This window comes from Lycorma delicatula, chromosome 4, assembly GCF_047948215.1.
Source record: "Lycorma delicatula isolate Av1 chromosome 4, ASM4794821v1, whole genome shotgun sequence".
In the NCBI taxonomy this organism is placed as follows: domain Eukaryota; kingdom Metazoa; phylum Arthropoda; class Insecta; order Hemiptera; family Fulgoridae; genus Lycorma; species Lycorma delicatula.
Window position 1 is genome coordinate 158,552,856 of NC_134458.1, and position 20,292 is coordinate 158,573,147.

General features: G+C 33.1%; 1 protein-coding gene and 1 pseudogene across 2 annotated transcripts in view; one reads left to right on the forward strand and one right to left on the reverse strand.

Annotated features, from left to right (window-relative positions):
* LOC142324029 (uncharacterized) overlaps positions 1 to 15,040 on the forward strand; it is a 99,331-nt gene extending 84,291 nt beyond the window's left edge. For both annotated transcript variants that reach the window (XM_075364594.1, XM_075364595.1), the window contains one exon: positions 14,737 to 15,040. The gene's annotated coding sequence lies outside the window, so the exon portion shown is untranslated. The remainder of the gene's footprint in view (positions 1 to 14,736) is intronic.
* Positions 15,041 to 17,306: 2,266 nt separating this feature from the next.
* On the reverse strand, positions 17,307 to 19,458 carry LOC142322738 (uncharacterized; annotated as a pseudogene).
* Between the last annotated feature and the right edge of the window lie 834 nt (positions 19,459 to 20,292).

The following is a 20,292-nucleotide window of genomic DNA, read 5'->3' on the forward strand; positions in this document are numbered from 1 at the left end:
CCCAGTGCTTGATAGACTTCCTTTTCTTGTGGGAAGGTTGATATTTTCTGGTGGTGTTGTTATTGGAGTTTTGGTGTTGAAGTTTAGGAGTTCTATTGGTTCTTCACAATTTGGGAGTTTGTTGAAGTATTTTGCTAGTGGTTCTTCACAATTTGGGAGTTTGTTGAAGTATTTTGCTAGTATTTTTGCGTTGTCTTTATTATGGGCCAGTTTAGAGTTTTCATTTTATTAGTAGGGTTGGGGGTTCGTATTTTTGGAGCTGATTTTTGAAGGTTTTGTAGTAGTATCTCTACTGTGTTTTATTGAATTCTATTGACTTGAGTGTGTCTTTATGGTATATACAATCCTTTATAAATATATAATTTTTCTTTTTCAAAGTAACTATTTCAAATAACTTCATTCAGGTAACGGGCCTTCTGTACCTGCACTAAATCCTTTACTCTAAATGGGTGATGTTTCATACCATGCTGTAAAATACACTTATGTATAGATGTTTTATTTTTATTTTCTGCTTATTTTATTACTCTAGACTAGTGATTCTCAACCTTTTTTGCTTCACATCTCCTAAAAAGTAAAACAAAATATATAATTAATATTTCATGATACCCCAACCCAATGAAACCTTGTTAAAACTGTTCAGCTGCATTGATAGCGAAGGGTATGAACATGCTTGTGTGAGTCTACAAACATGAGTAATTTACAGGTTCCAGCTTGATGTGTATGTGCTCCTTGTAATTTGATCTGCTTGCATAATGTTCACTGTCAGAGCGTCATGTTTGAACATAAGTATGATTTGTTTGAAAACATCATACTCTCAGCAATATAAGGGATTGCAGAACGTGAGTTTAGTTTCAAATACAAAGCGTGCATCCAGTGCCTTCATTTAAGTCTTTAAAAGTGTAATTTCATTTTTGAAAATAATAATAATTGAGGTTTCGGTTTTTTAGGGTGCGTTCAAGAAGTATAACTGTTTTTCTTCTTTTTTTCAATTAGATTCTTACGCAAAATCGATAGATTTGTGAAAAAATGAAGTGAAACCATCTACATCCATTGAACTGATTGGTAAAACAACTAGATTGTACAATGACAGTTTTTTAAATTATGGTTTTACCTCATGGGATGGAAAGCCACAGTGTGTTATTTACTTTCAAGTCCTCTCCAATGAAAGCATGAAGTCGTTAAAATTAATTTAACACTTGGAAACTAAACATCCTGATCATAAAAGCAAACGCATAGAATTTTTTGAAACAAAACTACATACTTTGAGAAATCAATGAGCTTCTATTTGTAAATCAAGCTGTATGGATAAAAGTACATTTGAAATATCTTATCTGTTAGCATTAAGAGTAACTAGATATTCAAACCCCATACAGTTGCAGAAAACCTCATATTGCCTGCTGAAGTTGATATGATCAGTGTTCTAATAGGCATGGAAGAAGCAAAAAAATTGAAAAAATTTTGTTTTCTAATGACACAGTATCAAGGCGAATCGATGAAATGGCTGCTGATGTTCACGATCAGATAATTCAGCAAGTGAATTTTTTAGTACTCAATTTGATGAATCAACAGATGTGGCAAACACTTCTCAGTTCTTATGTTTTATGAGATATGAATGCAGTAAGGACAGATCAATAAAAAAAAATATGTTTTGCAAATCAATACCTGGTCATGCAACAGAACAATGTCTTTTCGATGTTTTTTTATGAAGCTACCAAAAACTATAATATAAATTGGACGAAATGTATAGCAGTATGTAGTGATGGTGCAAAGGTGATACAGAAAAGAACAGTGGATTTCTGAAAAAATTAAAAGATCGTCTTATACTAAGGGCAGAATGGACACACTGCTTCCTTCACAGACAAGCTCTTGCCACAAAAAATGTGCCGGAAAATCTCAGAAAAATTCTTTGTAAAGCAATAAAAATGATTAATTTGATTAAAAGTTGACTGTTGCAGAATAGGCTGTTAGCTAAACGATGTGATGAAATGGCCTAAAAGAAAAAATTTCTTCTTTTCGATACAGAAGTCAGATGGTTATTGTGGGAGAAAGTGTTAACCTGGTTATTGGAATTGTGAGATGAATTAATATTTTTCCAGGATAAACAAACGCAATTTTCAGTGTTTTTACAGAATAATCGGTATATGTTGCTGTTGACTTATTTAGCTGATGCATTTTCACATTTAAACAACTTGAATGTGAATATACAAGGACATGATAAAAACATTTTATTAATGACAGACAAAGTTCATGCTTTCATTAAGAAGTTTGATATATGTATTATTTGCCTGCAAAGCAAAAATTTTGATGTGTTTCCACTCCCTTATGATTATATTGGAAAAAAATGTGGATGAAGAAGACACTTATTATTAAAGTTTGAATAACTTGAAGATGCATTTGCATGAGCTAAAAATTCAATTGACGGACTATTTCCCAGAAGATAAAACTGATTTCTCAAAGAGTTGGGTACTGAATCCAGTTAGTGAAAACATTGCAGTTGCTAAGTTACTGTTTGATATTCATGACTAGCTCATTGAAGTGTCTGCTGATAAAATGTTACAACTACAATTCACATCTGAATATTTAGATACATTTTGGTTTGCTCATCAAAGTGAGTATGGAAATTTAGTTAGAGAAGCATTGAAAATCCTTTTTGCCACATCTTATCTCTGTGAAAAGGGTTTTTTATCTATGGCTATGGCTGCGCTAAAAACTAAATATAGGAGTCGTTTTTTAATCACTTGAAAACAATTTGCTTTTGTGTGTTTCTAACATAGATCCATGTATGGAGAAACTTTTAAATGAAAAACAAATGCAATTTTCTCATTAATTAATTTTCTTTACATGTGTGCTTATAAATATAGTAAAATGTTTATAATAAATAATTTTTTTGTCGTAAAATGATTTTATTATCATTTACATATAAAGTTGTAGACTAATTTCATGATCCCCAGGTTAAGAAACGCTGTTCTAGACTTTAAAAAAATGCATTTTTAATGTATACTAAAAATGCCCATTCCTCACCTCCTGACCAGATAATTTTCTGCAGTGCTTAGGTTTAACTTTTCAAACATGGCTCTTGTTGTTTTTGAATATTCCCATTTTTGTTTATCTGAAAATACCACTTAAAGGATCATAGTTTTAAATCAAAGAGGAGAAGATGAAAGTCATAATGAAACAGCTGATTGGGGCATTCCCAATTAGATTTACAGACATCTTTTTAACAGTGGAAAAGTCAATTAAAAACTTTTTCAAGTGTGTTAAGTTGTATAGGCCGTGTGTTGATAAGATAACTGCTAGAACCTAATGTAAGATAGTTTTGCTCTTTATTTCATTACAGTAGATACTTTTTGAACAATCCTCAAAATTTAACATAATAGCTGCCAGTGTTGTAGTTTTGCTGTTGCTTCTTTATTAGTTTTTTGTTTGGCTTTGTAATGACAGCATTTCACTAAACCATTTAATATTTGCTGAAGCTTGTAGAAAAAGTTAATGTGAGTGGCAACGCCAATTGTTTTCTAGGAATTTTTTTGTACAGCTTGCAAATATTTTAGTAGGACCTTTATGTCATGGTTTTTCGTGTTATTATTACTATTAAAATTTTGTATTATTATTATTATTACATGGTGATTACAAATGAAATAGACACTTTTGATGATTTGTAAAAGATTTATTTTTTAAAATATGGTGATTATTAGTTGCATGGTTTTACAGGAAATTCTTATATTTTGTATCTGTAGGTGTTCTATATATGCACCAAGAATCACGCAGCAGATATCAACATGGTGGTCTTAATTCATTCAGTTATGTGAAAGCATATCGTGTTAAACACTAGCATTTGTTAAATGTTATGTTAAGTCGTCTACATCAACAGGAAGGGAGGAACTTGTCTTTATAAAATCCCATGAAAAATATTCACAAGGAATTATGTCTGGACTTGGTGATTAGTGTATCAATACTATGTTTTTGTCAGTTGCATGGCTGATTGACCTCTTGGAAGGACTTATCCAGATAATTTTGGCTGTTCCATCTTTTATCAGAAAGAAATTCTCACTGTCACCTTCAAGTCAAGGCATTAGCCATTAACTTCATATTATGGGATAAATTCCTCTAGTATGTTATGTGTTTATAAAAAAAAAGAACAGTGCAGATCATTACACACCTTTTCACAGAAAATACCAAAAACATTTTAGGTGGAGTATGTGTTGCACAGTTTCTTTAGACTCCTTTGTTCCTCATATTAGTATGTTCTGCCTATTGACTTTTCCACTAATGTGAAATATCCACACTAAAAATTAGGTAAGAATGAAATCATCTTCATCAATACATGACTGCATGTTCACACAGAAATTTCTACATAAGATGCTACTGTACTTTCTTAAACTGTGTACTTACTGTAATTTATAAGGTGTCGTTTTTAACTGTTTCTGACATATTTACCACAGGATTGATTGTAGAATTTGTAATTCTAAACTAGTTTATTAATCTGGATGTTTTTGGTACATGGCATGAACATGATTGGCTTGTTCTTCTGAAATGGAAGGTCTTCAGAGCCTTTCTTTTTACTCAAACACCCTGTGTTTTGTAATTATTTTTTCCAATTATAGATGGATTCTCTTGTTGGCCATTTACCATACTTTTTTCTGAAACAGCATAATGTATGTTAGTAACAGAGTTTCTTTTGCCTAATTCAAATACAAAAAAGCTTTCTCCTAAGGAACTGTCATCTTACCAGCCTGGTTATGTAACACAATAATCAGTTTTGATGCCAACAACAAATGTACTAACGTAAAATGCAGAAAAGTTGGATTTTTTAAAATAAATCATCAAAAGTGTCTATTTCATTTATAATCACCATGTATTATATTGTGTGTCTTACAAAGAAACAGAAACTTTCAGGACAAGTTATACTAGTGTAAAATAATGAAAAACGTTCATATGAACATAGGTCTGGAAACGCCTACTATAATCTTTAGGACTCAAAAAGTAAAGTGGTGGTTTCTTATGTAATTTGAGCTGGGAAATAGGATAAAACTAGTCCCATAACTGTAACTCCAGTAGTTTCTAAGATATCTAATGTAAAAGACAAACTTTGGTGTCAAAAAACAAGTTTTTTTTTAGGTTTGTAGGTCAGACCTTTGTTAAATGGTTAATAAATGCGGAAGACTTTTAATAATAAAACTTGTACAGAATTTAATTCTGAGAAAATTAATGTAATTACAGCCAATAAAAAGTAGATAAAAAACTTTTAGAAATGGGTTTTTTATTGAAGCAAAACAGACAAAAAATAGACAGAAAATCATATTATTCTTTCTGTATCTAAAAAAAATATTCTTAATGTAGCAAACCAAAAAATTAAATACATGTAATGATAAATGGTAACAGAGTAACAAAACCTTAGTTACAGTAATTGTTTTAAATTCCCTCGTTCTCAATGTACACAGCACTCTACCTGATGTAAAATATTTCCAGTGACTTTCTGTATCATCTCAGGATCACTTTGTATAAATTCAGTAGCATTTCATATTTTAATGAGCCACTCTTTAGTATTAACTTTTTGTTGGTATACTATCGTTTCCATGTGGTTCTCAAATGAAGTAATGTAGTAGCATTATGTCAGATGATCGTCCAATTGATTGGTCCACCACATCCACTCCAATTTAAGAAATTAGCATTCAGATGAAAAATTATATTGGCATATTCCTCATTATAAAATTGAAACAGCATTTTTACACTACAATATGATAACTCTACACTTCCTTTATCTGTATGATAATTTATGACAACAGATTCAAATGAAGTACATAACTTTCATTGTTGACCAGCTGTTAGTATTGCCAACCTATAAAACAAGATTTTTAAAAATATTTCTTATGTACCATACATTTCAATTTAGTTTTTCCTGCGTAAATTATTGAATATACATAGCTAAAATATTGTTTTATAAATTTTGTATTTCTTTTAAAATTAATTTCAGTAATTAACATTTTTGTTTTTAAAAAGAATATTTATTAGGTACAGAAAAAATAATATGATTTTCTGTCTATTTTTTCTGTTTTGCTTCAATTAAAAACTGGTTAAACGTTTTTGTTGGCTGTATTTACCTTAATTTTCTCAGAATTAAATTCTCTTCAAGTTTTGTTACTAAATCTGCATTTAATAAAAAGCTGTTGTGCTACAAATCTAAAAAAAATCTGATTCGGCCACCACTGACTTCCTTGTACGTCTATTAAATTAGGTATACATATTTTTGCTGCACTTCATTTAAACTTATTTCATTTGAAAGTGAGATATGATCCTCCAATTCTTTAGTAGAAGTGGACAGTTACACAATTGTTAAAATATTAGTTTTTATTAACATCAAATATATATACAATTATTAATTCAATAATCTTACCTGAAATATTATGTTAGAATAAAAGTCCCTTGATTACTCTTTAAATAAACTGTTTACCAAATAATTTAATAATAAAAACTGATTATTCTACACTGTAAGGTCAAAATTAATATTTGTAACTAGTATACAGGAGTTCACTAAATGGAATAGTTTAATAATTAACTTTTATTAAAACGACACACCAAAAATCTGAAACTTTTGTTAATCATAAAGTCACAAACATGTAAGTAATACTGATCTGGAATAGTATATTATGTAACAGCAATTACAGTAAGAGCATATTATGCACAAGTGAAAAAAAATTTTCAACAATCATTTTAAATTGAATACAGTTAAAAATGTATTTTATTTTATTTTTTTCTTGAATTTTTACGGGCATCGACTACTAAGGTCATTAGTCCTCGTCACGTTCTTAGAAAGAAATTAGTATCACCATCAGGATCGTCATATGTAAGGGTGTAAAGGGCCCTTACATTTTATTTAAAAGTACAATCTACACAGAAACATTAATCACAACAAGACAAAACAACACTTATGGGATGTAAAGGGCCATTAAAATTTGAGATAAGGTTTTCAAAAGACCATGAAATTAAAAATACAAGATATCAATACCATTTCCTTCTTCTACGTGTCTCGTTTATAGTTTGTTTAAGCACCCTCGGGGCGACCAGAACCGCCGTTGAGCAGTATATCAGTCGCGTCAGGGCGCCGTGGCAGTTGACTCCTCCTTATAAATAAATAGGCTACAGGCATGCACCACGCACACCCATAGCCTCGTGCCCTCAATCCACCCTTGAGGGTCCCCCATGCCATCATTGGAACACCCCGACTCACTGCTCTTGAATGCAGATGAGCCAGGGTGGCTTAAGCAAGAGGGCTACCTCCCGTCACTACACGTGCCATGCTTCGAGAATTCCACATTTAAATGAAACTACCTCTTAGAGATTCTTTAACACAGCTTTAAAATTTTTCACATTTATAGACTTCTAAGAAGTCCACTGGGATGTAAAAATGCAACTATCATTTCTTCATTTCCATTATCCAGATCAGCAGTGATATCATTTCTAAGACAGAACCTCTTTCTGAGGTCCTCATATATGGTACACTCTTCTATTAGATGCTTGACTGTCAGTGTTTTATTACAAACACTGCACATTGGTCTCTCTTCGCCGGTTAACAAATATGAATTTGTTAAATCGCATGTGACCGATTCTAAGTCTGGTCACAGCTACTTGTTCTCGGCGAGTCAACTTCACGTCGCTTTTCCATTTATATAGAGAAGTTTTAACTGAGTTTAATTTTGTATTTAAACTCCTCCATTCAGTATTCCACTTGTTTTTAACTACGTTAGTTAGACAGTTTTTAACATCTGCTACTCTTACAGGAAATGCATCCAAATCATCGCAGACTGTTGCCTTTCTGGCAGCTTCATCTGCGCTCTCATTACCTGTAATACCAGCATGCCCTGGAGTCCATACAAATATGCATCGCTGTCCTCGTTGATTTAAAACGTATAAAATAGACAGGATGTTTGAAATTAGGACATCCTTAATGTTTTTGTTCCGAATTGCAACAAGTGCACTTAGAGAATCGGAACAAATTAGCACTCTCTCTTCGCAATAATGTTCTGTGAAGCGAAGAGCTTGCTGAATGGCAGTAAGTTCTGCCATATAAACACTGTCCATATCTGGCAGTTTCCAACAATGGGCTTCTCCATTTACATATATGGAGCATCCAACACCATGTTTGGTTTTAGAACTGTCAGTAGAAATTCTAATATGTTCTTCGTAACTACTGATGGTTGCCAAAGATTCCTGTTGGATGATCACTGCTGGCTTCTTTTTTATTTCTCCCTGAGAGAGATCCAACCTTGTATTTACCGCTGGCAAAAGCCATGGCGGTATTTCTCTTGTGGAAATTGCTATTGTATCTGGAATAGCAACTTCGTATTTTCTTCTTAATTCGTGATACCTAATTTCAGCTGGTCTGGAATAGGTAGCACGACGTTCATATACTGCAGCCATTGGATGATTCATGAAAAGTTTATTATTTATATGGGCAGGAAAAGCCCATAATTTGCTGGATATCTTAACAAAAGGATCTCTCTTCTATAATGTAGTGGCATTATTCTAGCTTCGGACATTAGACTTGTCATCGGACTTGTGCGGAAAGCGCCTGTCGCATATCTAATTCTGCTATTATGAATTACGTCTAACTTTCTTAAATGCGACTTCCTAGCGGATGAATATACAATACACCCGTAGTCTAGTTTCGATTGAACCAATGCCTTATACAGTCTCAATAATATCTCTTTATCTGAGCCCCAATTAATATTCGATAAACATTTGACAATGTTTAGGGCTTTTTTGCATCTAACACTCAAGTCCTGTATGTGTAATCCCCATCTAAGGGATTTATCCAATACTAGTCCTAAAAATCTCACGTTGTCTTTATTGGATCATTGCCGATTGTCAATGTAGGACTTTGATGAGGAATTCTCTTCCTACAGAAGTGTACACAGCACGTTTTTTCTGGTGAAAATTGGAATCCATTATTCCTCGCAACTTCATTTAGAGCGTTGATCGCTCGTTGCAATTTGTATTTCACCATAGCAGTCTTGTTGCTGGCATACACAATTGCCAAATCATCAACATAGACGCTTATGCTGATTTCTATATTAATGGCGATCATAAACAAAGTACCGCTCAACGGCGAACCTTGTGGTATGCCATTTTCCAAGATTTTTATAGATAAATATTCGTTGTTGACACGTACTTGGAAAGTACGGTCATTCATATAGTTGCTCAATAAGATTGGCAGTTTGCCACGAATGCCCCATTCATGTATCTGGAGCATTATAACATGACGCCAGGTCATATCAAAAGCCTTCTGAAGATCAAAGAAGACTCCAACACAATATTTCCTTGTAATAAAGCTGTTATATATAACGTTCTCTAAGTTAATCATTTCATCAGTGGTAGAATGGTATTGACGAAAACCTGCTTGATATGGTGATATCAGGTTTTCTTTTTCCAAAACCCAAACGAGTCGATTATTGATCATTTTTTCGAATATTTTTCCCATAGCGCACGTCAAGGAGATAGGACGATAGCTATTGGGATCTGTTAAATTTTTCTTTTTCTTTGGTACTGGAACAACGGCTTTTTTCCACTGCTGCGGGTACATTCCATCCCGCCATATTTGATTATACAATTCTAATAATCTGCGTTTTGCAGTGGTATTTAGCTGCCTGATCATATAATGGATTTCATCCGGACCAGCAGCTGTGTTGCCTGTTTTTTTCCAACGCTTTTACAAATTCTTCCATTTTAAATGGTACATTACATGAGTAATTATACTCAGTTCTAATAGACCTTCAAGTTCCTCTTTTTTGGTCCGAAAACCTTCTTCGTAGTTGGCCGTTTTGCTGGCCTTCTCGAAGTGATTGGACAATAGCTCTGCGATTTCGTTTGGAGTGTCCTTAATTCCATCTTCATCTTGAAGGCTAGTTATGAGCGCAAAATTTTTACGCCCACAAATCGCCTTCACTTTCCTCCAAACATCTGATGCAGTAGTGGTTCTGTCAATAGATGACACGTATTGCTGCCAGGATCGTTTATTCAAGTCTGTCATGAGACGTTTTGCATACCCCCTATATTTTTAAAGGCAATAAGATTTTCTGAGGTAGGACATTTCTTAAATACGCCCTTTTCTTTCTTTTTATAGCTTCACTTATTTCATCGTTCCACCATGGAACGAGTTTCTTCGTAAGTTTCCCAGATGCTTTGGGAATGAATCTCGATGCCGACTCAAGTATCGCATTTGTTATAGCATCGACATCGTCCCCGCTAACTCCAGTTGTTTCAGGAAGTATCGTTCTAGCTGTGAAGCTGGTCCAATCTGCCTTTTCAAACAACCATCTTTTAGAGATGGGATATATTTTTCTTGTAACATCAGTTACAATTTGCACCGGGAAATGATCATTTCCATGCAAATCATCTAAAACGTGGAAGCTGTACCTCGGTGCTATCGATCCGCTTATGAGTGCAAGATCTATACAGGACGTCGATCCATCTCTGGCATTGAAAAAGGTTCCTGACCCATCGTTTAACAGCATAAGTTCAGAATTCATCAGGAACCTTTCCAATTCTCTTCCACGGGGATCTACTCGATCCGATCCCCAAAGAGAATTATGAGGATTAAAATCACCCACCAGTAAAACAGGTGGGGGAAGCTCAGAAATTAATCGTGCTATGTCATCCTCCATCTAATCAAAGTACGGCAGGTATATCCTGCAAACAGTGACCTGTAGCGGACGCTTCATTCTAACGGCGACCGATTGTAGGTTTGTATTTAGATCAACAGCTTCGGCGGTAGCTCTGGTCGATGTTAATATGGCTACTCCACCTCTAACTCTTACATTTGGCGGTTGATCTCGCCGAAATATATCATATCCTTTTAATTTATAATTTTCATTTCGGCTGAAATATGTTTCTTGCAGACATATACAAATCGGGTCTACATCATGTACCAAGCGTTGGAGCTCATGGATGTTTGAAAAACATCCATTGATGTTCCATTGTACTATCGACTCGCTGATTTTAAATTAAATTATAGCCCAGGTTTTCCTTTCGGCCATCCTTTTTTTCTTTTTTTCTCCATATTGCGAACAGCTTCGTGTTCGCGGAGAACGTCGTCGCCCGTGTAGCTTCCCGTCTCCGAATCGGAGACAACAGAAGCCGCCGAAGACGACGGGCATGGATCGGCGCCGGTTTCAGGCGGCTACCTGGCCGACCCCCGACACGGGTGCAGCACTGGTTACCGCCTGCGGAAGGGGGGACACTCGCCCCCCCCCCTGTGAGGTTTTTTGTGGCCTTTTATGCTTAGAGGCCACTTCAGTTACAGAAGGCTTGGCAGTCTCCATAACGTATTGCGAAGCAATCACTTTCTTCTGATCATCTAATATCTCACTAAGACGGACTTGAACTTTTGGTTTAATGTCCGTTTTCTTTTGTTCAGGAGCAACTTTCTGTTTTGAAGATGTATCTGCAGGAGGCTGTACAATTATTCTTGGCTTAATAGCTTCTTTGCTGCTGAAAGGCTTCATTTTATTTTCAATGATCCTTTCAGTTAAGCCAGCCAAAGTAGGCGCAAGTTTGTTAATGATTGCATTCTCATCAACAGCAACTGAAGCAGGATCAGGAGTAGCAGCTGCAGCCTAGCATAGGTTGTTGTTGCTCTAGGTCTGCAGGCATTCACAATTTTCTTTGCTTCAAAGTAGCTGACCTTTTGCAGGGTTTTTACTTTCTGCACAGCTACTTCGTCTTTGTATACAGGACAGTTCCTGGATCTACAGGAATGCTGTCCTTTGCAGTTAATACAAGTAGGAGGCTCCTTACATGGCTCTCCTTCATGTACTTCGTCACTGCACACGCATATTTGCGGTCTCTCACACCTAACAGCTGTGTAGCCAAAGCGTTGGCACTTAAAACATCGCATTGGCTGCGGGACAAATGCTCACACGTCTAATCGGTGTATGCCCACTCTTATCTTCTCCGGCAAAGTTGGCCGGTTAAAAGTAAGAACATGAGAGGCTGAAGGTAGGACTTCGTCATTCCTTCTCATGTTCAATCTCCGACACTCTAATACTCCTTTCGGTGCTAATTCTTCAACAATTTCCTGCTCCGTGCAGTTAAGAGGATCCCGACAGACCACAACACCCTTTGAGGTGTTGAGCGTGCCATGGGGATTGACGCGTACAGCAAAATCTCCTATCTTTTGGAGCCCTAGGATCTTCTGAGACTGTGCATCATTCACAGTCTCCACATGAAGTCCATTAAAGGTTTTTCTTATTTCCTTCACAGGGCCTCCAGCGCATTTAGTTATTTCTCGAGCAATGAGAAAAGGACTCACTCTCGAGAAATTACCTTCCTCCTTTGTAATGACCAGATACATAGGCTTTGGAATATTACTATTCTTGAAAAAAGCTTTATGTAAGCTTTTTCTAGCTTCACCTTCAATTTTCTTAAACTCTACACTCTTTCTCCGTTTTGCCTCAGGCGAAACGGCCGGTTCTAGACGAGGGTGTTTACGTGAACCCTCTGCCACGTTTGGTTGTTCAGCTTGCATGAACATTTGATCCCTTCTGTAGTAAGGCTAACCGCCGGGGTACACCCCCACTCCAGGGCTACCAACCCTTGAGGTCCGTTCCGGTACTCCGGTGGAACCGGCATATGTCTTGGCAGAGAGCGGATGCGCAGTCTCTGCACTGACTCCAGGCCCTTACACACCTTGGAGCTATGAAAAACATGGGCGCCATAACTACATGCTTGCCATCGCGTGGGGGGGGGGGCATGTGGACAGCGAAAGGCCTGTTACACCTGCAAATAACTTCGACTGTGACCGCCACATCGCCAGCTCTAATGGTGGTATGAATCCATTTCCAAATCGTTTGTTTGTCCATATCCTGCAGGTGGCCGAAAAATCCAATCCGTCTGGTGACCTGAAGTTGAAACCAGGTCAAAAGTAAGAAGCGTAACCGAGGAATTTACTCGGAACCCCGTTAGCCAGCTATAAGTATTGTACGTAAGCACAGCTGTTTCCGCCCTGGACGTGGAACATAGATGTTGTGTTCCGGACGTGGGGATTACCTACCTCAGGGCATGTATTTTATTTTTGTCAATAATTAACAAAATGATTTTTTTAAAAATAAATATACAATTTTTGTAAGAATTTGCTAAGAAAATCCAAAAATAATGCAATTCTAAATTATAATTTTCAGTTAATATTAAATAGTCAGATGTTTCACCAGCTCTGTTGCATATACACATTCACAATAATGCCTATTAAATTACATATACACATTTTTAAAAGTACATAAAATTTTATTTCACTAATAACTTCTGATTATTTTTCAAAATTTTTTTTTTATTGTTAAATCAATATATTTAATTTAAAAGAAAAAAGTTAAAAATAAATTTAAAAAAGTTAAAAAATTAAAAAAGGAGATGAGTCTGGTTTGAACCAATTTGCCTTCCCCTTATAGATCCAAATGTTTTATTAATTAAAATTTCATTTGGCTATAACTCTGAAACCAATGAAAATAAGTACCACTTTATAATACATCGAAAATTTCTCAGAGGGCTTATTACTGAAGTTAAGAAAAAGTCCAAAATCCAAATTTTTTTTTGGATTTTGGGCTTAGTTGGACCCATTTGGTTCAGTAAATTGTAATCAAAAGGGGGAGGTGCACAACTAGATGTTACAACAGTCCTGAATCCAAAATTTCAACATCCTATGGCTAGTCGTTTTGGAGTTATGCGAGTTATGCGAATGTACATACATTCATACATATGTATGTATGTACAGACGTAATGCCAAAACTAGTCAAAAGAATTCAGGGATGGCCAAAATGGATATTTCCATTAAAATCTGAAAACCGAAATATTTCTCGATCACAATACTTCCTTTACTTCATACAAGGAAGTAAAAAACTTGTTTTTTGATACCAATTTTGTTTATTACATCGAACATTTTAAAAACTACTGGCATTGCAGTTATGGGATCAGTTTTATCCTACTTCCCAGCTCAAATTGTGTAAGAAACCACCAACTTCACTTGTGAATTTGGGTCCCAAAAATTACAGTAGAAACACCTGTTTATTATATTGTTTTATTTTACTAATAATATATTTTTGTGAATTAAAAAAAAAATGGATGGGTAGTAAGTGCAATTACCTGATATATTTCTAATTTTTTAAGCATTTTGAGAATACTTCCTTATGTAGTTATAATAAGGATACTTATTTTAAATAGTTTAAAACTCTTTTAATAAGTCGTATGTCTTAGATCACCAGAAACTTGTTTTATCATTTCATGATTTTTCATTAATGATTTTCCAAGTTTTAAACAAAATTGATTTGCTGGTCATGAATATTGTTTGATTATAAAAAAAGAATCTACACACATGTGAACAAACAGCTGTAGCTCAATGAATAATAACAGTGAGATTGTAAATTAATCACAAATGACAATCTTAAACAAACAATGCTGTAATTTCATATTGTACTTTTTAAAAGTTTGGAGTGAGAATTTTTTGAGCAGACCTTATAAACATTATGTAGAGTTTAATAGAGTAATTTCATTTAAATTTAAGAAAAACTTCAGTTTAAAAAAAAAATAATGAAATCAGAATCATAAAAAAAATCATTCCTGCAATGGGGAAAGACCAAATTATAATTATCATTATTGTTCCAAGTTAAATGATTAAAAGTTGTGTAATTTATTTATTTATTTTAATTAATTATTGTCTGTTAACATGATCATTGTTTATTTTTTTTACAGGCATGAATATGAATTAAGAGGGAAAGAAATAATTTTTGTCACCTGTTCGGAGTTTTCCGTTTAAAGTTTGTTTGTTTGTTTATTTGATTGGTAAGATTTGATCAATTGTTTGTGCTTTTGCTTAAAATATTTGCACACACATATTGTGAAAATTTTAAATTAATTTTTAAATAAATTAGATGATGTAAAAGTACGATGTAAAGAGAAAACAAGAAAAAAGAAAAATAGAGAAAACATCGGGCGATGGTGGTGATCATACTGGAAAGAATCTGATAACATCATCAAATAAATAGAATAAACAAGATCAGTTAGTTTGTTTAACTGTCGGTCTGTACAACAATATAAATGAACTGCCATCAAGTAAAATTATTATTATTAGTATCACTATTATTAATTAATTATTGTATTGTATATATTATATAAGATATACAATTAACAAACATAATATTAACAATATTATATAATATTCAGTTTAATTGTAGTTGTCAGTTTTTATAATTAGATTAATTAATATAGTAAATAAATTAATATCATCTTTAAAAGAAGTTCCCGTAAATATTAATCCTTCATCCATAAGTTCTGATTATAGCAGTCTATTATATTTATCATTTTTGTTTTATTAATTTTGATCAAGATATTGTTGTTTAAATATTATTCATTTTCGTAATATACAAATGCTGCATTCCAACAGATTTATGGTTAGGCAGCAATATTTAAAATTAAGTTTTTATATCAGTTCTTGTGATATAAAACATTAATAATCTTTTTAAATAATGCAGTATTATAAATATAGTTATATTTTCCAGCAAGTTGTGCAGCAATGTGGTGATGTTAAGGTGTAATCATGGTTGTGAATCATATAATCTTCTCTTGCTGTTCATTACTCTGGATTGTTTTGTTTGTTAATGCAATGGAATTTTGATTCATCTTGACTTTTATTAGTACTGCTTATATTAATTCAATTTTCTATTGTTTTTTCCAACATTAATAAAATTCATACTCGTGTATTGATGTTTGTGATTATATACAGTATAAATTAAAAAATATATATTATTTTTGCTGACTGAGCAGTAACTTAACTAAAGCAAGAATAAAATTTTTGATACCCGATGCATTTCTAATCTTTTTTTCAATTGGAAAAGCATGGCATGACCCTGTGGGTATCTACGTTGTTTAAGATAAAAATAGTATATTAACAAAATCTTTGAGTGGCATATAGCATCAGGAATCTTTTTATGGCTGATCTTGATATGTTTAGATGAGGATAATCATTAATTGATAATTAACAGTCTTTAACCGTAACATATTGCAGATGTAATGCAAACTACTTATTGTAAGGATAATTTATTTTAAACTCACCTTTAAAAAAGTATATGAAGTTTGCAATCTACATATAGTTAATTCATAGAAGATGACTGTTTAATTCCTAATTAATATTATCATTAATTAATTATAAGTTCTGAACAAATAGATTTATCAAATTTTTATAATCTGAAATTATAATTTTCATTACTTTATACTTCATAAAATAACCTGACATGATTTAATAAAATAGATATTGAAATCACCTGGTAAACCATTTTAGATTCTTCAAAATGATTCTGCTTTTTTTAATTTAATTAAAAAAAAAAAACTTTTTTTGACACCTTTTAAACTGTGTTTTAAACATGTTTCCATGCTATTGTCATCATCAGTTTTGCAATGAATAGTTTTAACCCAAATTTAAGAAATCCATTAAAAATGAATAATCTTTTGCAATATCTTTATCTTTAATATACAGTGTATAAATCAAGAGGTTATTAATTTTTAATGAAATTTCAATTTATTTTAAACTATTAATCATTAATTATATAACTGATGATAACCAGTATTGAAACGTGTATTATAAGTATTGGTTAATAAGAAAATAAAATTTCCACTAATCTCAAAATAAAAAAAATATTTTTCAAATTAAAATGTGATATATATTTTTATACTTCGCTGCATTGTTTTGACAAGATTCTAATTGATCTAGGTCTTGTTTTGAGAAAATTACATTCAAAGATTTAGTTTGTCATGACATGTTTATTTTTTATTTAATTTTTATGGTTTTAACATTTATTTGTATGTAAAACTAACTTTTATGCCTTGACAAAATCATTTTGCAAAAATCCACCTGTTTCTGTATTAAAAAAAAATAGCCATAAAAGCAATTAAAACCTTGGCAAACCAAAAGTGACTTATTTCAGTATGACAAAGTTCTAACCGCACTTAGAACCTTGTCAAACTTTACTTTTATTAAAATTGATAAAGGATTGGATAAAAAAAATTTCAGAGATGATGAAAACATTATTTAACACAACAAAGTTAAAAACAAAATTTTTATTTGGCTCATAAATACTTATATTACAGTTTAAGTACAACTTTGTAATAATATCTGTCCACAATGGGCATGAACGGGAAAGCAGGCTTTTTGTCTGTTTTCTGTAGATCTGAAACTTCTAAGACTGCTCTTGATGTCTTTGGCCTCACATCAAAAACTGTCGTGTGGTTTTCTTCTTGTAGGATTTTCTGTCACGGGTTTCAAGAAACTTAATATTTGCACAATTAGGTGGCTGATATTCATCATGGCTTACTTTGTAATAAATCACACTGACTGAGTGAAGTGTAGAGAAATGAGACCTGTGTGAAAGGTACAGCCCTGCAATTTAGGAGTTTGGCACACCCAAAAAACACTTTGAAATCATGTGGTTTCATTTGGATATTTCTGTTTGTTTATTTATTGTTTTCAAGATTCTGATTAATCTGATGATGAAATAAAAGTCTGTTTTTGCCATAGCTTTTTTGATTACACTGTGTGAGCTGTCAACTTCCTCAACACAAAAATGTCCAGGAAGGGAATATTTCATTGTAACTGATTTTATGTTAGGGTGTTCTCTTAAGAAATCCATCACAGCATTAGAAATGAAAGAATTTCTATTTTGTGGCATGCACTAATCTGACCATGTTATTAACTCTGATATCTCGTTTTCATCAACCACGACTTCTAATATTTTTCTGAATGTGCTGGCAATATCTTTTCCATCTGTCCAGCCATTACTTCTGTCCATAGGGCACAGTAAACTTTTTTTTTTACTGTGTAGTAAGCTACAAAATTGTACACATTCAATTTACGCAGGTAGAAATTTATGCATGCTACTTATATCAGCATGTGGTGTCAAGGTGACATTTTCAAGAGCAAACAAAAGAACTGGCAGGTCTTTGTTTTCCTTTTCTTTTTTCCTTTCAGCTCTCATTTGGTTTTTGAGCAACTGATGTCTGTCATAATTTTCCTTAAGATCAGATGTTATGGCTGGTATCGGATGTTTGTAACATGGTTTCAGTTTTTCATGCGACTTTGACAGTTTCTCAAATATCGTAAATTACTTTAGGGGATATGGAATCCAAGATTAAACTTTGTTGCAAAAATTCTGTAATACATGGATTTTTTTACTGGAATAATGTTTGCTTCTGTACATTTTTCCAAATACAGTTCAAACATTTTGCTTACACTTAAATGAGCACCCAAGTATAATCTGTTTGTGTTTGCTCTGCAATAATGTGATTCTACAGTTACAAAGTACTTGATATGAGCTCTTGCAAAGTCTGGATCCCCTGTGGGTTTCCTTCTGCTATTTTGATTTCTTCCCCTCTGATCTTGTGTTTGTGTTTTGATCGTTGGTGCCATGTGCTGTATATATCATTTTTTGAGATATATCAAGCTTCCCTAAATAAAATTGTTTACAGACCTGTATTTTTTCTCCATTTACAACAAAGAAATGTTTAAACGTGTACTTCCTTCTACAAAATTATTCTTCGTTGTTGCTTTCATCCGAAATGCCTACGTTTGCACCATCATCATGTAAATTATTGGTAACGTTTCTTTTTGGTCGAGCAGTTAAAATAAAATAATAATAATAATAATAATAATAATTGGTCGTGGATAGAATAAAATTGTGTTCAGAACATTATACTTACTCATTTAAATTTAGCCAATCATTATCTCTTTTTTGATCTTGTGATTGTTCTTGAAAACTTTCTTCCTATACCATTTGCATAGGCCTACTAGAATGGACTTGGCCTGTCGAGTTATCCACTTTGTCGGAGGTCTCATCAATTTTTGTTTGCTTTTGAAAAAAAAACTTCTTTTTGCAGTGGCTCCTTTTCTGATTCTTCCTGGAAGCAAAATAAAACAATGTGTAGTTTAAATCAAAACAACTGTGAACTGTGAACTTACCTTGCTTAATTAACCCTTTGATTGTCATTGCTATATATACTACTAATAAATTGGACCACAACTTACTTTCTAGGATAAACTGTAATGCAGTCCTTAAACTCAGACATAAGCCTAAAAATGCGCTAATGTTATTAGGCACAACAGGATGGTGGTGGTTAACAATTTATTTATGTCTTAGTTGTGTAAATTTTTTTCAGTCACTTTACTCTTTATTATCTTGGTTTTACGTTAAGCCTAGTATCTAACTAGTGTAATAAAAAAGTGTATAACCTACTTTTTTGTTTCAAAAGGAAACATGCATAACAGTGAGTATAATTGTATGTTTTAGTTAGGCCTAAGCTCCAGCGTACTTACCTTTTCAGAAAGTCAAATGGTGATTCGTCACTTTTGGAGCATGATGTTGGAGGCACAAAGTCATCCGAATCATAACTAAACAAGTCTGATAAACTTTCACCAGAGTCTGACATTATAGAAAACAAATAAAAGCAACTAAAAGATGAAATATAATTTCAAATTTAGCCCAAATGTTGAAGAATTCAAGCAATATGGAATTCAAGATAAGGTTATACGATTGTTTTACTTATTTTTATTTTTGATACTATGGCACAGTAAATGGAACAGTTGCCTGCAGTGCTGTAACTGAACTGTAGCCTGCAGTTAGAACCTTGTCAAAGGCAACAAAAATTAAACAAACCTTCAAGTAGAACTTTGTCACATTAATAGTTTGCTTGTTATCCGCTAGATCGCAACCAACGTAAGTTTCCTTAATAGCTAACCCAGACTCCATACATATAGTGAAGCACACATAACCACAATTTTTCTGAATATGTTAGTTTAGAGCTTTGTCAAACCAATGCAGTGACTGTATGTAATAAAGAAATAATTAGAATTATTGGAGTAGTTTAAAGAAAAAAAAAACTTTAAAATGATTAAGTGCTGAGTTTTAGTAGATTAATTTCTTATTGAGTCCACACTAAGTATTTGAATTACTACAATTTTTTATTATAGTATATTATATAAGCACTGACTTCAGTTAAATTTTTATAACCTTTTAAAGATTACAAATTATTTTTAATTTAATGATTCTCAAGACTGAGCAATTTTTTTTGTAAAAAAGGATTTTTAAAAACCATACTTTATTTTTATCAAACACAACATTCCAGAGCTTGCTAAGCAAGATCAGATAACATAACAAATTACTTCCATAGTCTAGTATTATTTAGGGAGAAGATAAACTCTTTCAGAACACCACTAGGTTGCACCACTTATTGAAAAACAGTTCACTGTTTATAAGGGTTGGA